Below are 17,343 nucleotides of genomic sequence, written 5' to 3'. Positions count from 1 at the left end.
TGCACGAAAGGCTGATAGGGTTACCATTGAGCCATTTCGTTGTGTTACACCGGAAGTGCATTTGACCTACTTAAAGACTACACAGACAGACACAGAGCTAGCTGCTGCAACCGCGGGCAAATCTGACTGTCTTCAAACACGTTTTGTGAGAAAAGTTGAATAGCTAGAAAGATAATTTTAACACCGTTAGAAGCAGAAGGCTTAGAGGAACTTAGCAAAGTAGTTTTACATCTGTGGAGTCAACTATATTTAAATCGAAACAGGTTGAACACACACAACATATATGGAGAGATGAGACGGCCGCCCGCCGATCGCGGGAGAGAAATTACACCGAACACTGACTTCAAATACATCTTGTGAGAAAAGTTGAGCAGCTAGAAAAATAATTTTAACACCATTAGAAGCAGAAGGCTTAGAGGAACTTAGCAAAGTAGTTTTACATCTGTGGAGTCAACTATATTTAAATCCAAGCAGTTTGAAACACTTGAAGCTGATTCAAAAATGGCAGATTTCCTCAAAATTTGACAAGTTCTTCAAGCTTAAAGGCTCATAGTTCAAAATCTGTCCATGTGAGCTCTTTAAGAGTTACATTGGCTGAAAGAGGACAAGTTTTCCTACATTTTAAGGTATAATTTGTTTCTCTCAGTTAAACTGTATGAAAGTTATAGTAATTTGTTTGAAAAGTTGAAACTTATCAGCACTGCTGAATGTCTCACTCTAAAATCCAAGAAGGAACTTCATTTTTATAATTTTTAAACTGTCATATTTCAAAATTGGCTGAATATTTTTAAAAGATGAAACAATTGGTAACAGCTGAATGTCTTATGAACATTTTAAAATTTGAATGGTGTCTCTAGGTTAAAGTATGCTGAAGCAGTTACGATTTGAATAGATTTGAAGATTTTGAAGGATTTGAAAGCATTTGAAGATAAGGATTTGGAGAACTTAATTTTCATATTTTTGAAACTGTCATATTTCAAAATTGGCTGAATATTTTTAAAAGATGAAACAATTGGTAATAGCTGAATGTCTTATGAACATTTTAAAATTTGAATGGTGTCTCTAGCTGAAAGTATGCTGAACTAGTTAAGATTTGAAAGATTTGAAAGGATTTTAAAGGATTTGAAGAGATTTGAAAATTTAACATTAGTTTCAATGGGAAAAAAGTTGAACAAAAAGCTTAATATCTTAAAAAGTTGAAAAGTTACAAACACCAAAAATACATTCCCATCAAGAGCTGAATGAGCTGAACATTTTGATACCAAATTTGTTGAAATAGCTCAAAGTATGCTGAAGTAGTTGAATGCCAAAAAACGGCGGAATAATAATAATAACTAGAAAGAGCTGTTCCTGCGAAACAGCTGTGAGAATGCATGAGCTGAATTACCATGCTAAAATATCTTAAGAAGCTAAAAAAAAGCTAAAACAGCTGAAGAAGCTAAAGCTGAAGTAGCTGAAGAAGCTAAAGCTAAAGGAGCTGAAGAAGCTAAAGCTAAAGGAGCTGAAGAAGCTAAAGCTGAAGGAGCTGAAGAAGCTAAGAGCTAAAGGAGCTAAAGAAGCTAAAAGAAACTAAAATCTGAAGAAGCTAAAATAAGCTAAAACAGCTGAAGAAGCTAACAGCTGAAGGAGCTAAAGCTAAAACAGCTGAAGAAGCTAACAGCTGAAGGAGCTAAAGCTAAAACAGCTGAAGAAGCTAAGGCTAAAGGAGCTGAAGAAGCAAGCAGCTGAAGGAGCAAAAGAGTTAGAGTTAGAAGTTAGCTAAAGAAGCTAAAAAAGGCTAAAACAGCTAAAGAAGCTAAAAGAAGCTAAAAGCTGAAAGAGCTATGGAAGCTAAAAAAAGCTGAGAAGAAACAGGAGTTTGAAGTTGAAATGACATTTAAAAGATGAAAGTGTAATGATTTCGAGCTAGAAAGAGTTGAAATGGCTGAAAGTATGCTTAAATAGTTACAAAAAAACTTTTTTTTTTAATTTTGAGCTGACATCCTGGGGATTGAACCCGGGCCACCTGCACGAAAGGCTGGTAGGGTTACCATTAAGCCATTTCGTTGTGTTACACCGGAAGTGCATTTGACCTACTTAAAGACTACACAGACAGACACAGAGCTAGCTGCTGCAGCCGCGGGACAAATCTGACTGTCTTCAAACACGTTTTGTGAGAAAAGTTGAATAGCTAGAAAGATAATTTTAACACCGTTAGAAGCAGAAGGCTTAGAGGAACTTAGCAAAGTAGTTTTACATCTGTGGAGTCAACTATATTTAAATCGAAGCAGGTTGAACACACACAACATATATGGAGAGATGAGACGGCCGCCCGCCGATCGCGGGAGAGAAATGACACCGAACACTGACTTCAAATACATCTTGTGAGAAAAGTTGAGCAGCTAGAAAAATAATTTTAACACCATTAGAAGCAGAAGGCTTAGAGGAACTTAGCAAAGTAGTTTTACATCTGTGGAGTCAACTATATTTAAATCCAAGCAGTTTGAAACACTTGAAGCTGATTCAAAAATGGCAGATTTCCTCAAAATTTGACAAGTTCTTCAAGCTTAAAGGCTCATAGTTCAAAATCTGTCCATGTGAGCTCTTTAAGAGTTACATTGGCTGAAAGAGGACAAGTTTTCCTACATTTTAAGGTATAATTTGTTTCTCTCAGTTAAACTGTATGAAAGTTATAGTAATTTGTTTGAAAAGTTGAAACTTATCAGCACTGCTGAATGTCTCACTCTAAAATCCAAGAAGGAGCTTCATTTTCCTATTTTTTAAACTGTCATATTTCAAAATTGGCTGAATATTTTTAAAAGATGAAACAATTGGTAACAGCTGAATGTCTTATGAACATTTTAAAATTTGAATGGTGTCTCTAGGTTAAAGTATGCTGAAGCAGTTACGATTTGAATAGATTTGAAGATTTTGAAGGATTTGAAAGCATTTGAAGATAAGGATTTGGAGAACTTAATTTTCATATTTTTGAAACTGTCATATTTCAAAATTGGCTGAATATTTTTAAAAGATGAAACAATTGGTAATAGCTGAATGTCTTATGAACATTTTAAAATTTGAATGGTGTCTCTAGCTGAAAGTATGCTGAACTAGTTAAGATTTGAAAGATTTGAAAGGATTTGAAAGGATTTGAAGAGATTTGAAAATTTAACATTAGTTTCAATGGGAAAAAAGTTGAACAAAAAGCTTAATATCTTAAAAAGTTGAAAAGTTACAAACACCAAAAATACATTCCCATCAAGAGCTGAATGAGCTGAACATTTTGATACCAAATTTGTTGAAATAGCTCAAAGTATGCTGAAGTAGTTGAATGCCAAAAAACGGCGGAATAATAATAATAATAATAAAGGGAAACAGAAACTTAATAGTGAGAATGCTTTATGCATTCTCACAATAACTAGAAAGAGCTGTTCCTGCGAAACAGCTGTGAGAATGCAAGAGCTGAACAACCATGCTAAAAAATCTTAAGAAGCTAAAAAAAAAACTAAAACAACTGAAGAAGCTAAAGCTGAAGTAGCTTAAGAAGCTAAAGCTAAAGGAGCTGAAGAAGCTAAAGCTGAAGGAGCTGAAGAAGCTAAAGCTGAAGGAGCTGAAGAAGCTAAAGGCTAAAGGAGCTAAAGAAGCTAAAAGAAGCTAAAACAGCTGAAGAAGCTATAACAGCTGAATAAGCTAAAGAAGCTAAAAGAAGCTAAAAGAGCTGAAGAAGCTAAAATAAGCTAAAAGCTGAAGGAGCTATGGAAGCAAAAATAGGCTGAGAAGAAACAGGAGTTTGAAGTTGAAATGACATTTAAAAGACGAAAGTGTAATGATTACAAGTCCAGTAAGATTAATGATTGTTCAGTGTTTATGAAGGCGACACAGTACTTGTTTTTCAATGCATAGCAAACATTTAAATAGAATACAACAGATTTGTTCATTGATATGTTAATATGTAGCCTACATAATTACAAAACCTCAAGAACACTTAAATTACAAAAGCATGTTTTCATTTCTAAGTATTATGGATTGCAAATAATGTCAGTTATCAGTAGATAGATAGATAGATAGATAGATAGATAGATAGATAGATAGATAGATAGATAGATAGATAGATAGATAGATAGATAGATAGATAGATAGATAGATCGCAAAGAAAATTCAAAGTGATTTTATGTTCAAACAGTAATATTGTCAGACAAATATCTTATGTTAATATTTTTACAGAAAAGAAAACTTAAAAAACTACTAATATGAATATCTATTGTAACAAAAAATATTTCCCAAAACCAAAATACCAGCTGATACCCCGCACTAAGACAGGATTTACTCAATTGTGTGTTCATTTAAAAAGTTTGTCATTTCATCTATTTGCAATTTTTTGGGTCTTTAAAATGGCCAAATATAATTTTCTATCAACTGTTCTGCTATTATTGGTTTCCACATGGTGGAAAGTTGATCAGGTGGACATCATGGAGAGCATTCCCAAATATCAGGAATGCTCTCCATAATGACTCAGCACAGCCTGTGTGGGAGTCCTGTCTTATTCCTGCTATGAGTACGACTAAATCAGTTCTCTGGTGCTCATGAGCACATTTGCACGTGACATCTGAAGTAGTCAAAGTTTCTGCTGAACAGTGACAGACATGAGGAAACATGATGGAGAAAAACACTGATGCATTGTTCTGAAACATGAAAGGAACGTTCACATTTCCACAGATGGACAGGATCAAATGAGCGGTGTTCCTCAGAGTCCTCCATTTTGTCCACAGTTCAGTTTGATGCGGTTGCTGTTTGTTGAAGCTGATGGTGCAAACTAAAGAGTCAGAGGAGCACAGAGTCAATGTGAAGATGGAAAGTGTTGTCACCATGTGCCCTTCTTCATTTTCACTGGCTACTGAGCTGCTGCTTCCATGTACCTGCTCAGTGTCCGCTGCAACACTGGAGAGATGGGTGCAGTCCTTCCAGAGGAAACAGAAGTATTTTTAGGAAGGAAGATGATGACATGCAGGCATGAAGATGGAACTGAACCTGAGGACACAACAGCAGACAAAAATATTGTCATGAACTTTAGTCTTTAAAGTATATTTGATTGATTTGATTTGAAAAACACAAGTAGAACGGTCACATGATGCATGATAAGCATATACCTGGAACAGTGCTGCAGAGCACAAAACATCTCCTGTCAGTGAGCTTTAACATGTGGATGTTTCACAAGTGTTGATGATAACTTTCTGCTTAGCTGTGAGGGTCTCAGCTGTGAGGGTCTCAGCTATGAAGGATTCACAGGAGAGGAAGGCCTACAGAAAAACAATGGAACAGTGAGTTAGATACTGGGATCTGTAATATGAAACAATGGATTCATAAGAATGATATCAACAGATGAATAAACACAGCATACTCAGAGGAATGAAGTGAATGTTTGTCTTTCCAAAGAGAAGATCTCCACTCTACCTTCTGTCAGCTGAGAAGAACCCTGGTCACTGGCAGGAGGAAGACATGTCTCTGTATGAGGCAGCAGTTCCCTGTTGCTGGTGGTCTGGGGCATCATGGTGGGTGGATTTTCTCAGGGTCAGCCAGGTGGTCAGGTGAGGGTTAACAGGGGCCATTTTGTCCTCTGCTTTGCAGAAAGACTGGGATGGCAGGGTGCAGATTTCTCTGTGATGGCTCTGGTTTAGGCTGACAGTTCATCAGGATGATGTAGAAGTGTGTGTTGTTGTGCTGGAGGATGTTGTCATGGAGGATACAGGAGAACAAGTCTCCTGTCTCGAGGAAACAGATCTGAACATCTAAACAGTTTTAGGTGTAGTAGAGTTACAATTCTTTAACCGCCCACCCCACCCCCAACCCACCTTTCCCCCCACCCCAGTGGGGTATCAGCTGGTATATGTTATTGGTACATCAGAAAGCACGAGTTCTAGGTGTAGCTCATGCTTTCTGATGTTGCATCTATGTTGTGGTAAATGTAGCAGCTTTTATAGAGCTGCTCAGACAGTTGTGGCCTGTGCATTTATCAATCCTGACCCAACCCACCCAGATAAATGCACAGACCACAACGTGTTCAATACCTAGAAAATCCTTGTCTTTATAAATAATTATGACCCATAATACCAAATCTTACCACATTGAAACCTACCATATTACATCTTACCGTGACATTATTAAACATACCGTTAGTGACAATACCAAATCTTACCACATTGAAACCTACCATAGTACATCTTACCGTGACATTATTCAACATACCGTTAGTGACCATACCAAATCTTACCACATTGAAACCTACCATATTACATCTTACCGTGACATTATTCAACATACCGTTAGTGACCATACCAAATCTTACCACATTGAAACCTACCATAGTACATCTTACCGTGACATTATTAAACATACCGTTAGTGACCATACCAAATCTTACCACATTGAAACCTACCATAGTACATCTTACCGTGACATTATTAAACATACCGTTAGTGACCATACCAAATCTTACCACATTGAAACCTACCATATTACATCTTACCGTGACATTATTAAACATACCGTTAGTGACCATACCAAATCTTACCACATTGAAACCTACCATATTACATCTTACCGTGACATTATTAAACATACCGTTAGTGACCATACCAAATCTTACCACATTGAAACCTACCATAGTACATCTTACCGTGACATTATTAAACATACCGTTAGTGACCATACCAAATCTTACCACATTGAAACCTACCATATTACATCTTACCGTGACATTATTAAACATACCGTTTGTGACCATACCAAATCTTACAATACAGAAATAGTGTAACAGGCACAAACCAAACCTTGAACTTGAAGACTCACCGACCACTTCATGGTTCCCTGGTGGACAGGACACAGAACACTGGGTTGTGATAGCTGTAATAGGTTCTCATGACACCTGAGTGGAGACATCGCTGTGGCTGGGAAATGAAAATAAGGTCAAGCAGTGTGTTCTTGTCTGTGGTGGCAGAGGTGATCAGCTGAACATATCCCTTAGACTGAAACAGATCTAGAATTGGCTTTGTTGACCTGAGTAGCTGATTCTCATTGAAGTCTCCACACACAATAATAGGGTGACAGTCCAATACCTCTAGTGCATCCAAAAGGCTTCCCAGGTTCTCCAGGAACGGTCTCAGACTGTAGTCAGGAGGTCTGTACACAGCTGCAATCACTGCACAGACTGGAGCCTCAACCTTCAAAGCCACAAACTCCAGATCAGTCACATTATGCAAATACTGTCTCTCACGCACCTGAATGTGGTTTCTCACATAGACAGCAACCCCGCCACCTGCTCTGCTGGCCATCTGAGGATACTGAGTGTAGGACGTGTGTCTGTTGCGCTTGAACATGTTGTAGCCGTCCAGATGCAGACTGTCTGCGACAAAGGAGCCCTGCAGGTGAGTTTCTGTCAGACACAGGACATCTGCCAGGCACAGCTCATGATGTCTCCTGATGTCACCGATGTGAGATGGCAGTCCCTCTGTGTTGTGGTGAACAAGAGTCAGAGTGTCGGGCCTGTTTACTGTTGCTCTCACCTGAAGAAGAGGCATCATGTGATCCACATCGGCTTGTCTCATGGTCTGGAGCGCTGCGGTCACTTCAGTATTGGCGTATATTTTCTTCTCATCCAAATCCAGTAAATACAGCCCACTGAGAGACGTCACCCTGCTGAGAGCTACATAAGCCATACCTGCTTCAAAGACTTTCTGCAGGGACACCACAGCTGCATGTGTTGTGAGGCCCTGGGTTTTATGGACAGTGCAAGAGAACGCCAGCCTCACAGGAAACTGTCTACGTACCACTCCGTTCTGTTTCAGCTTCTCCTCTGCTCTCTCGATGTAAACCAGATTGGCGGATTCTGGAGCTCCACTCTGGATTCTTGCCCCACCTGTCTGATTATCCATCCTCAGGCCCAGCTTAGTGATGTGCTGATCATCCTCAGAAGTCACTATGCACATCAGTGTGGCAAAAGCACCGTTAACCAGACCGTTCTGAATGTCAAAGTTTCTGGTGAGCATGACACGAGCACCTTCAGCAACTTTCAGAGTGTCGGCTAACTCATTTCGGCCTCCCTTACATGGCGTGTCTTTACGGGCCATTCTGCCTGTTCGGGGATCTTTCTGGAAGTCATCTGCGTCGATCGTGATAATGTTGGAATGGAACAAAGCCAGTGTTGCTGAGTTGTGTTCATCAACCAACTTATTGGTGGGGAAAATGTGCAGAACCTCAGTGGGACAAAGAGCTGGTTCAGTGATGGCCTGTGACAACAAATCTCTGTCAGCCTGAGACAGCTCGTCTGCCTTTGGTTTCACCCGAATCCTGTTCAGCACGTCTGCAAAGGCAACATCATCCTTCTGTCTCATGATCTCAGTCAGAGTGATCATCTGAAAATGTTCCTGCCACAGGTCAATATCTGCTGGGTCGTGTACACACAGAGGTTTAGACTGGCGCACAGGCGGCAGCTGATAGAAATCCCCAACAGCTAAAACTGACATTCCACCAAACGCTCTCTGATTGCCTTTGATCTGTTTCAGTCGTGCGTCCACATAAGCAAAAAGAGGCTTTGAAACCATGGAGATCTCATCGATAATGAGGATTTGAGCATTAAAAAGTTCAGATCTGAGTTCATCCAGTTGGTTACCGAGTCCTTGGATTGGTGGTTTCAGACTGCGTGGAAGCTTCAGCAGAGAGTGCAGTGTTGTGCCACAGATGTTGAAAGCTGCAGTTCCAGTGAAAGAAGACAGTAAAACAGTTGGGTTTGATATGTCAAACTCCTCTGCATGTAGCTGCAGTTTGCTCAGTATCTTAGATGCCTCTGAGTAAATGCATTTTATCAGGTGGGACTTTCCTGTTCCTGCACCACCGTTGACATAAAAGAAAAACTGCTCTGGATTTAGGCCACACACAAGTTTAATACACCAGTCTCTGATAGCATGGAACACACAGGCCTGCTTCTGGTTCAGGTTCTGATACATCTGCCGCAGCACAGCTGGATCCACAGCGGGGGGTTCTCTAATGGCTCTCATTTCTGTCACAGCAGCAGACTCTGGACAATAGTCGGGCACATTTTCCTGCTCATCGTCTGGCTCTCTTTGCTGCAGATCATCATCACAGGGCAACCTCACAACTTCAGATTCAGGAGCTAGATTACACCATTCATCCATCACATGGTCTCTGCTCTCCTCAAACTCTACAAGTGCATTCTCAATCTCCTCAGTGTTTCTCTCATATTTGTCTCTGTTTGTTTTTATAATGCTTTTCACGCTCTCAGGACGGTTTGAGCCTGGCAGCTGGACCCAGCCAGAGTTGTAAAAAGACTCGTAGGTTGGAAGATCGGCACTCCGTATTTCATACTCGGATCGGTGAGGAAGGTACAGTCTCAGTAATCTGGCATAAAACTGCTCGGGGTGTTTCTCCTTGGAACATTGGTAATATCTGATGACAGAGGGCTTATCATTCTTCCGCCTTTGGACAAATCCCAGCTCATTCAGAAGTGGTGAAACACCATCCCGCTTTGAGTGGTCTGCACTGACAAACCTGCAGCTAGCAGCAAAATCAGCCAAGCACATCTCCTCATACTCTGGGGTCTCAGGTCTGGCTTTGTATTTGTCACTCAAACTCGTCATCCAGACATTACAAGACTCTGACGGGGTGTCCTCCAAGAATGACATGGGGCGACTCATTTTCACTGGGTTGTCATCAGTGGGAATGAACACAACACTGCGTGAGCACTTCTTCATCTTTATTCCACACGCACGAGTCACACACTCCTGAGCACTGATCTCTCTCTTTTTGGAGTAAGCCTGCATGACAGCTCTCATCTCATCACACTCGTTAACTCTGTCCATGTTGGAATTCTCCATGACAGTTTTCAGGTACTCTGACAGACCACTTTCCTTCTTTGTGATGTATTTAGTCAGATACTGTATACACGAGTAAGCATTCAGAATGAAGGACACATCGATGTTACTGTCCCAGGCTTCAAGCAGATGTGGGTTGTACCCGTTTATCCAGCAGTCTTTGGGATCACGCTTCAGGTAGATTGCGGTCTTTCTGTTCAGGCTCTGAAGGTACCTTTCATACTCGGCCAGTGTCAAGTTGCATCGAGAGAGGACCTGCTCTAGACTCAAGGAAGCCGCTTCAGGTTCATTCAGCAGCTGCAGCAGAGGTCTGAGTTTGCTCTTTGCCGTTCCAGTGTTCTCACCCTCATCAGGTCTTGTGATCATTGTGTTTGTGCAGGGCGGCTTTGGAAAACCAAACCGACAACCAGAGTTCACACTCTTGAAGCAACTCCTCGTGTGGTTCTTACTGTGCTTCTGAACTTCAGAGACTTTCTTGAACAGTTCAGGTTGTGTTTCTGGGTCAGGTAGTTGTGCTGAGATGTATCTGTCTACAAAATCACACACAGTCTGATCATCACAAACATCCAGTTCAGGTGCTCCATCAACCCAAAGCATTGCATGAATATGTGGGCTTCCTCTGTGCTGAAACTCAACTCTGTAGAAAAAGTCGATCACTTTCCCCAGTGGCTGAGCATCTGAGAGCAGCAGATCTCTGAACAGGGCCTCAACACGCTTATCAAACAAACGCATGCAGGTGACGGGGTTGGAGCGCAGAATCTCACACTTTGCAGTCCAGTCCAGAGATTCAAAATCAACCTCTTCACCCTGCTGTCTCTTTATTGCTTCAATCACTTCAGGCCATCTGAATTCAGCAGCTGAAAATGTGCAGAAGAACGTGGGAGTTCCCAACTGTCTGATCATGGCAAACAGATCTTTAGTGGTTCTCTCCCAGTATACTGGAGTCCCTCTGAGTGGCTGCATGAATCTGACTGCATCTTTATTTCTCACCAGTCTCTCAACCTCTCGTTTGTCTTGTAACATGCCTGAGGTTATACTGCGTCCATCTCTGGTCCTAGTTTTCCCTTTTCTCAGCTGTATCGTCATGCTGTTATTAGCGATGTGTATCTCTATCACAAACTGTGCAAAGAACAAGTAGTTTGGGTCTCTGGCAAAACGGTCATCCACATTAAAAAGCCGTGACTTGAAATATCCACTTGGACTGACTTTAATGAGTCTCATTTGGTCCAGTGTGTTCTCACCCGTGGGAAATTGTACAGGGAATGACATTGATTCCAAATGTGGAGTCCTGAAGAAGCTAACTGGACTGTTTCTTTGTGCAGGAGCCACACAGTAAGTGCTATCACTGTAACAGAGGATCTCTTCTGATATGTCAAGAGGCTGAAGGCATGATTCTAAAGCAAACCCTCCATTTGGCAGATCACCTTCGTCTCCATCATCTCTCTGCTGCTGTGGTTGTTCACATTCACCGTCCTGATCATTTTCTGCCTCACACAGTGCATTTCTCTCACACATGTCAATTTCCATCAGATCTGCTTCATCATAGTCCTGCTCCCCCATCCTAACATCATCATCCTCATCATCATCATCATCATCATCGTCATCATCAGGAAGCGTTGGGTCACAGAGTTCGGCTTCATCTCTGATGGTAACGTCCTGATACTCTGGATGAACCTGCTTCAGCTTCATTAATGCAGACACTAGTTTAGACCAGGTTACTGTCTGAAACAGCTGATGCCCTCTGTAAGACAAACGTCTTTTCAGTTTCACCCTCATCACCTGAGACTCGCTCCTCAGCCTGGGTAATGCATTGACTGTTTCCTGGACCTCAGATGGCACACACACAACATTTCCCCTGATCAGTCTTTGTCTGCCTCTTGGAAGAGGAATGATCTTTGCAAACGGAATACATTTAGCGATCAAATGTCTTTCCAGAATATTCAGATCTGACAATTCGCTGGGAATTTCAGACAACTCCAGTTTATTAGCTGCTGCGAGGTTGGGCATGCATCCTTTTTTCAGATGAGCGTGGCAGGTGTGACAAATCCACTCTTTCCTCCTCTCATCAGGAACTGTGCAGGCTACATTTCTGCAGCCTTCATCACACACGTGAACATACTTTCCTGTCAGACATTGGGAAACCACGTGAGGATTTTTGTCATACTTTGACCTTGTGCAGGTTTGTACCTGGTTGGGAAACGAGGCCTTATGGCACACAGTGCAGACATAAGTGGGACCAGCCTTAATGTTAGATTTGAACACAGCTATGGCTTCATTGATCAATCTGTTCTCAACTGTCTCATGTTGCAGACTCTGTGTTTCTCTGGTCTCTGTTTCACTCCGAGTGTTTCTGTTCATTCGTCTGTATTTTCTCTTTATGCTCGCAGCACATCTGATGTTATGCATCATCCTGAATGAATGACTGTTCCTGTATCTGTTTCTCATGAGGTTTTTCATCACTTGTCTGTGTCTGATTCTGAATACTCTGTCATTTGCATAACGTTGAGTAACATAACTTCTCTGCCTCTGTCGAAAGGTTTCACTCTGTCTGTAACGGTTTATTATGTACATCTTTTGTCTTTGTGAAAAGCCTTCCTTTTCTCTATAAGATCTCCTGATGTATGCCTTCTGTTTCTCTCTGAATCCGTTTTCTCTATAAGACCTCCTGATATATGCCTTCTGTTTCTCTCTGAATCCTTCTTTTTCTCTGTAAGACCTCCTGATGTATGCCTTCTGTTTCTCTTTGAATCCTTCTTTTTCTCTGTAAGATCTCCTGATGTATAACTTTTGTTTCTCTCTGAATTCTGCATTCTTTTGATATGACATTCTGATGCGGGATCTTTTATTTTCTCTCTGCATTTCATTAGACGCATACATTTCCCTTTCTCTCATTTTTTTATTCACTTTTCTCTGCTGAGGTGTATTTCTTGCCATCATTCTCCTTTTCATTTTTCTCCTCCCCTGTTTACTAAGTTTGGACAGTTTACATGAGATTTCCTTCAAAACATTATCTGGAGGATCAGTGTGACAGATATTTGATCCACTGTGGGAAGCATCATTTGGAGGGCAAATGATTTCACTACATGGTTCATGTTCAATTTGGGCACAAGGAACTGTGTTCTGTTGTTGTCTCCCAGATGCTGGAGAAGTGATATCAGTGGATAATTCCTGCAAAACATTGCAACAGAGATCATTAAGGACAGTGGGCAACACTGAGGCAGATACGTTTGGCTCATTCTGTGATGGGAACGTTGTCACTTCAACATTTGTGTCAGTTGATGGTGAAATGTTCTGAGACTGGTCAGATTCATTGACAGCTTCCTGTAACAGGGGAGGTGCATCAACAGCTGTGTGTCTGCAGTCTGTGTCTGAAACAGCGTTTCTCTGGTTGGATGTGTTCACACAGTGAAATGACAGAGGCTTGAGTTCATACATACAAGATGACTGGATGTCAAACATTGTGTAGCACAACTTGATCCTGTCAATCATGTCAGTCAGATGTGGGAATTTCAGCATCACAGCAGTACCAAAGCTCAACCGCCTGGAGGACATTGGCAGTCCATCTTTGTTCCTGGAGTGTGGGTCAAAGTATCCGTACAGACCAGATCTGCATCTGAAAACTGCGACACATAACCCTGCCATGATCAGCAGCCCGTACTGTACATCTGATGACAAAAAGCTCAGTCCGTGCTCAAGGCTGAGAAGCCTCTCTCCACCTCCAAATGTTCCATACACAGACAGCTGAGTCAGGTCCACCTGATACTTTGACCTGCGCGCAGTAACTTCATCTGGAAGTTCATCCGATGCCAAATGGACACTGTTAGGAAACCTTTCTCTGGCCTGTCTGTACACAGCATCACCTTTATCCAGGACTAGGTCCAGATCTGCTCTGCTAATTCCTTCATGTTCATGAAGAAAGGACAGAAACACCAAACTGTTGGCCACACACTGACTGTTCCTGTATTTCCCGTATTTTAATGAGGCCTGACTGCGTGAGGCACAGACATGTGTCACTGACGGCTGAGGTTCCACAATCACACTGTGCTGCTGAGACGCTCCAGCTGCATCACGTCCTCTCTTCACCATGTCAGCATAAGATGCCTGAGGTACACTCTGCTTTACCTGCTGGAAAGCATTCATGCCGGTGTTCCCATCAGAAACTGCACTCTGACCTCTGCTGTCTACCTGCTGTCCATCAGAAGACTCTCCAACACACATACCATCACTGGGACGTCCTCTCTGTACAACCTCAGCATAAGAAAGCTGGTGTGACACCAGGTTGCTGCTCTGAGAGCCCATACCTTCAGCTTGTTCACTCGGAGATTCTTTCTCCTTCTGCCACCTCAGCTTCTGAGCCCGAGAACGAATACCTTTCCTCGGCATTGTTGCTGTGCTTCAGAACCTCAAACTTACTTTGTCTGTACTGATGTCACCAACACACAGGGCTTCTACTCGGTTGTAATATTTCAAATGTAGCTCTGTGCTATTTATCAATGCTGGTTTCAGTTAGCAGATCGACACGCTATCTGTCTAGAAAGATTGACAGCAGAAAAATTCTTGTCAAATAGAAAAAACAGAAGTTTATTATGACACAGAGAAGTTAGTTATATCTGAAGATTCCAACAGACCAAAACTTCCGTTACGGTACTTTTCTGATAGAAAAAGAAAGTATCCAAATAAGTCTCAGTTCTTTCTGATTTTAAAATGTCAGGTTAGAATAACGCTCAGTGGTCCTTGGGTATTTTCTTCCAAATTAGAACTATTATTTAGCAAAAACTACTGTTGTAACACTTAGATGTAGCAGAAAAGATCAACTATGAAAATGTTTTCAGTATATGCACCTCAAAATAATGTGTGCTACAGAACGGACAATTTTAAAGATATAATCAATAGTTCAATCAGCCCCAATCTGTCAACAGACTCTCACTATTCTTAGCTTCTGAATCACAGACAGTTTTAATGAGACCAAGCTGAATTCAAATCTCTTCTATATGAAGTGTTGTGATGCAGATCAGCAGCAGCAGCGGGATGACGGATGCTTCTGGTAGCTGGATTCCACTTCTGGTCAGGTCAGAGCAGACGGCACGCAGACACTCCAGTCCTCCTTACAGATGTGTTTTATTCCAACACTTATGAACTAACCTGCAGCGAGTCCAGCAGCACAGGAACAGATGCAGTGCTTTTCTTTCAATTTATCAAATGTCTTTCTTTATATCGATAACAAAACTTAACTGTTCAATTTATGGAAGCACTGTTTTCAAATTGGAATTTATAGATTCAAAGATCAACAATCTCTTGATTGATCTCCCTAAAATTTGCCAATAATTATCAATTAGTATCAAAATAGTTTTTCCAAAACAAGTTACTGTTTGGTCTTAGATTTATCTAGAAATCTGTCAAGATCAAGATTTATCTTTAAGAATCAAGTTTGTATGACAATATTTCAAACTTTAGCCAAATGTCAATGAAAATGTGCCAATTTTTCTCCAATTTCAAAGTTTATCAGCCTATGTATGAGAGAGGTAGACAGGAAAGACAGAGCAGTGAGAGTAGAGTCTCAGATCCACAAAACAGCAAGACAAGGTTCCAATCAACCTCAGTTCTCAAAATCAGGTTCTCAAAATCAGGTTCTCAAAATCAGGTTCTCAAAATCAGGTTCTCAAAGTCAGGTTCTCAAAATCAGGTTCTCAAAGTTCTCAAGTTCTCAAGTTCTCAAGGTTCTCAAAACAGATAGAGCGGGGAAAGATGGATACAAGATAGAATTCTCAAATTAGATAGAGCGGGGAAAGATGGATACAAGAAAGAGTTCTCAAATTAGATAGAGCTTGGAGATGGGACAGGAGAGATAGAGCAGCCAATATGATAGTGGAGAAGGAGATGGTGTGGACAGCAGGACACCTGGGAGACACAAAGAGATAACAGTTAGACACAGTTTGATGAAGCAAAGATAAAAACAGGTGAAATGTGTGGAAATGCTACTTAAACTGTGCAGCGATTCATGTCTTCAAATGACCTGATTATTATCTTTTTTTTAATAAAAACTTATTAGTCCAAAACATTTACAGAAGTTTCCAGATGTGTGTGGAAACAGCTGGTAGCATGAAACATGGACTTGGTTAGAAGAATGTCAGAGCCACTGACTTGTTCAACATGAAGCAGATCAGTACACAACATGTTCTGCTCACATTACAGTCCAACTGGATGCTGACAGACCAGCAGAACAATCCAGATGTTCTCCACAGGAAACACCTGAAGGGTGTTTATTGTTTAATGAGGACTTTGGACCTTTCAAAATGTTCTTGGTTGATCACAGAGCGTAATATGATTGACAGTGCAGCTCAAAAAGACTCAACAGGACATATGAGAGCTCCAGTCCTGGGTTGTTATTCTGCTGGTTCATGTTTTCAGTCCCTGAAGATAGTCTGAGAGGGAGCGGTGAAGCAGCTGCTCACTGATGTGATGATGGACTTATTGAATAGATGAATGAACCAGGATGGAGCTGCAGCAGATTGATGTCAGAATGACATCAGTACACACTGATTTCTGCCTTTAGTGATGTTCCACTAACACTGTCAGCTTTCTGCTGCTGGGACCTGTTCTGATCCACTTTACAGGCAGAACAGCTCAGCTCACAGTGCTCTAACATGACTTCAGTCAGTCTGTTTTTACTACATTTAGACTCATGTGTGAACTCCACAGAAACTCTGTGGTGAACATGTGAAACACTCCTGCTCTCAGTGATGGGATGGACTGAAGCTCACTGACTGGAAATCTGCTCACCAGCTAAGCAGGAGTTCTGGTCCGGTGGTCTCTGGGTCTGAGAAGAGAAACACTGTGTTAGTATCAGATCAGAAGACTCTAAACACACACACCATCTGATCTCACAGCTGATTGCTTCTGCTCTCCTCTCTACAGGATGAGCTTTGGGCCAGACTTTTGTGGACTTGAAGTAGTTAAACGTTGTTGGTTGATGATCAGCTCAGAGTGGCTGAATGTGTTCATGATCAGAAACATGGAAACTATCCAAAGCTTTGAGGATCAGATGGAAAACAGAGCAGTAACACATCAGCTGTGGGCCCTGTGATTGGCTGCCCACCGCTCCAGGTTGGCATCTGTCTCTCTGAGTGTGTGACCCTGTGCATGTGCATGTGCGTGTCAACAGGTGCCAGCCTGGATGGGTTAAAAGCAGAGGACACATTTTGTGTGTATGCATGAGCAATAAATGTGTTCTCTGATTAATGATCAATGTTTCACTTCATTCATGCAGTTTGAGAGGGAAAAGGTCTGCTGGGCCCTGACAGGAAGCTCCACTTCATATGACACAGAGCAGGTAGCAGGAACACAACCATCAAGGGAGTAAATGTTGGTCCTCACCAGTCAGAGCAGGAGCAGGGCTCAGAGTTCAGTTAGTCTAAAGAAAGGAGGAAAAGAGAGTAGTCAGTTAAATTCCTCCAGCTGAGGACACAGCAGCTAAATAAAA

The sequence above is a fragment of the Odontesthes bonariensis genome, chromosome 15 (genome assembly GCF_027942865.1).
Source record: "Odontesthes bonariensis isolate fOdoBon6 chromosome 15, fOdoBon6.hap1, whole genome shotgun sequence".
In the NCBI taxonomy this organism is placed as follows: domain Eukaryota; kingdom Metazoa; phylum Chordata; class Actinopteri; order Atheriniformes; family Atherinopsidae; genus Odontesthes; species Odontesthes bonariensis.
This window is presented reverse-complemented; position numbering follows the sequence as displayed.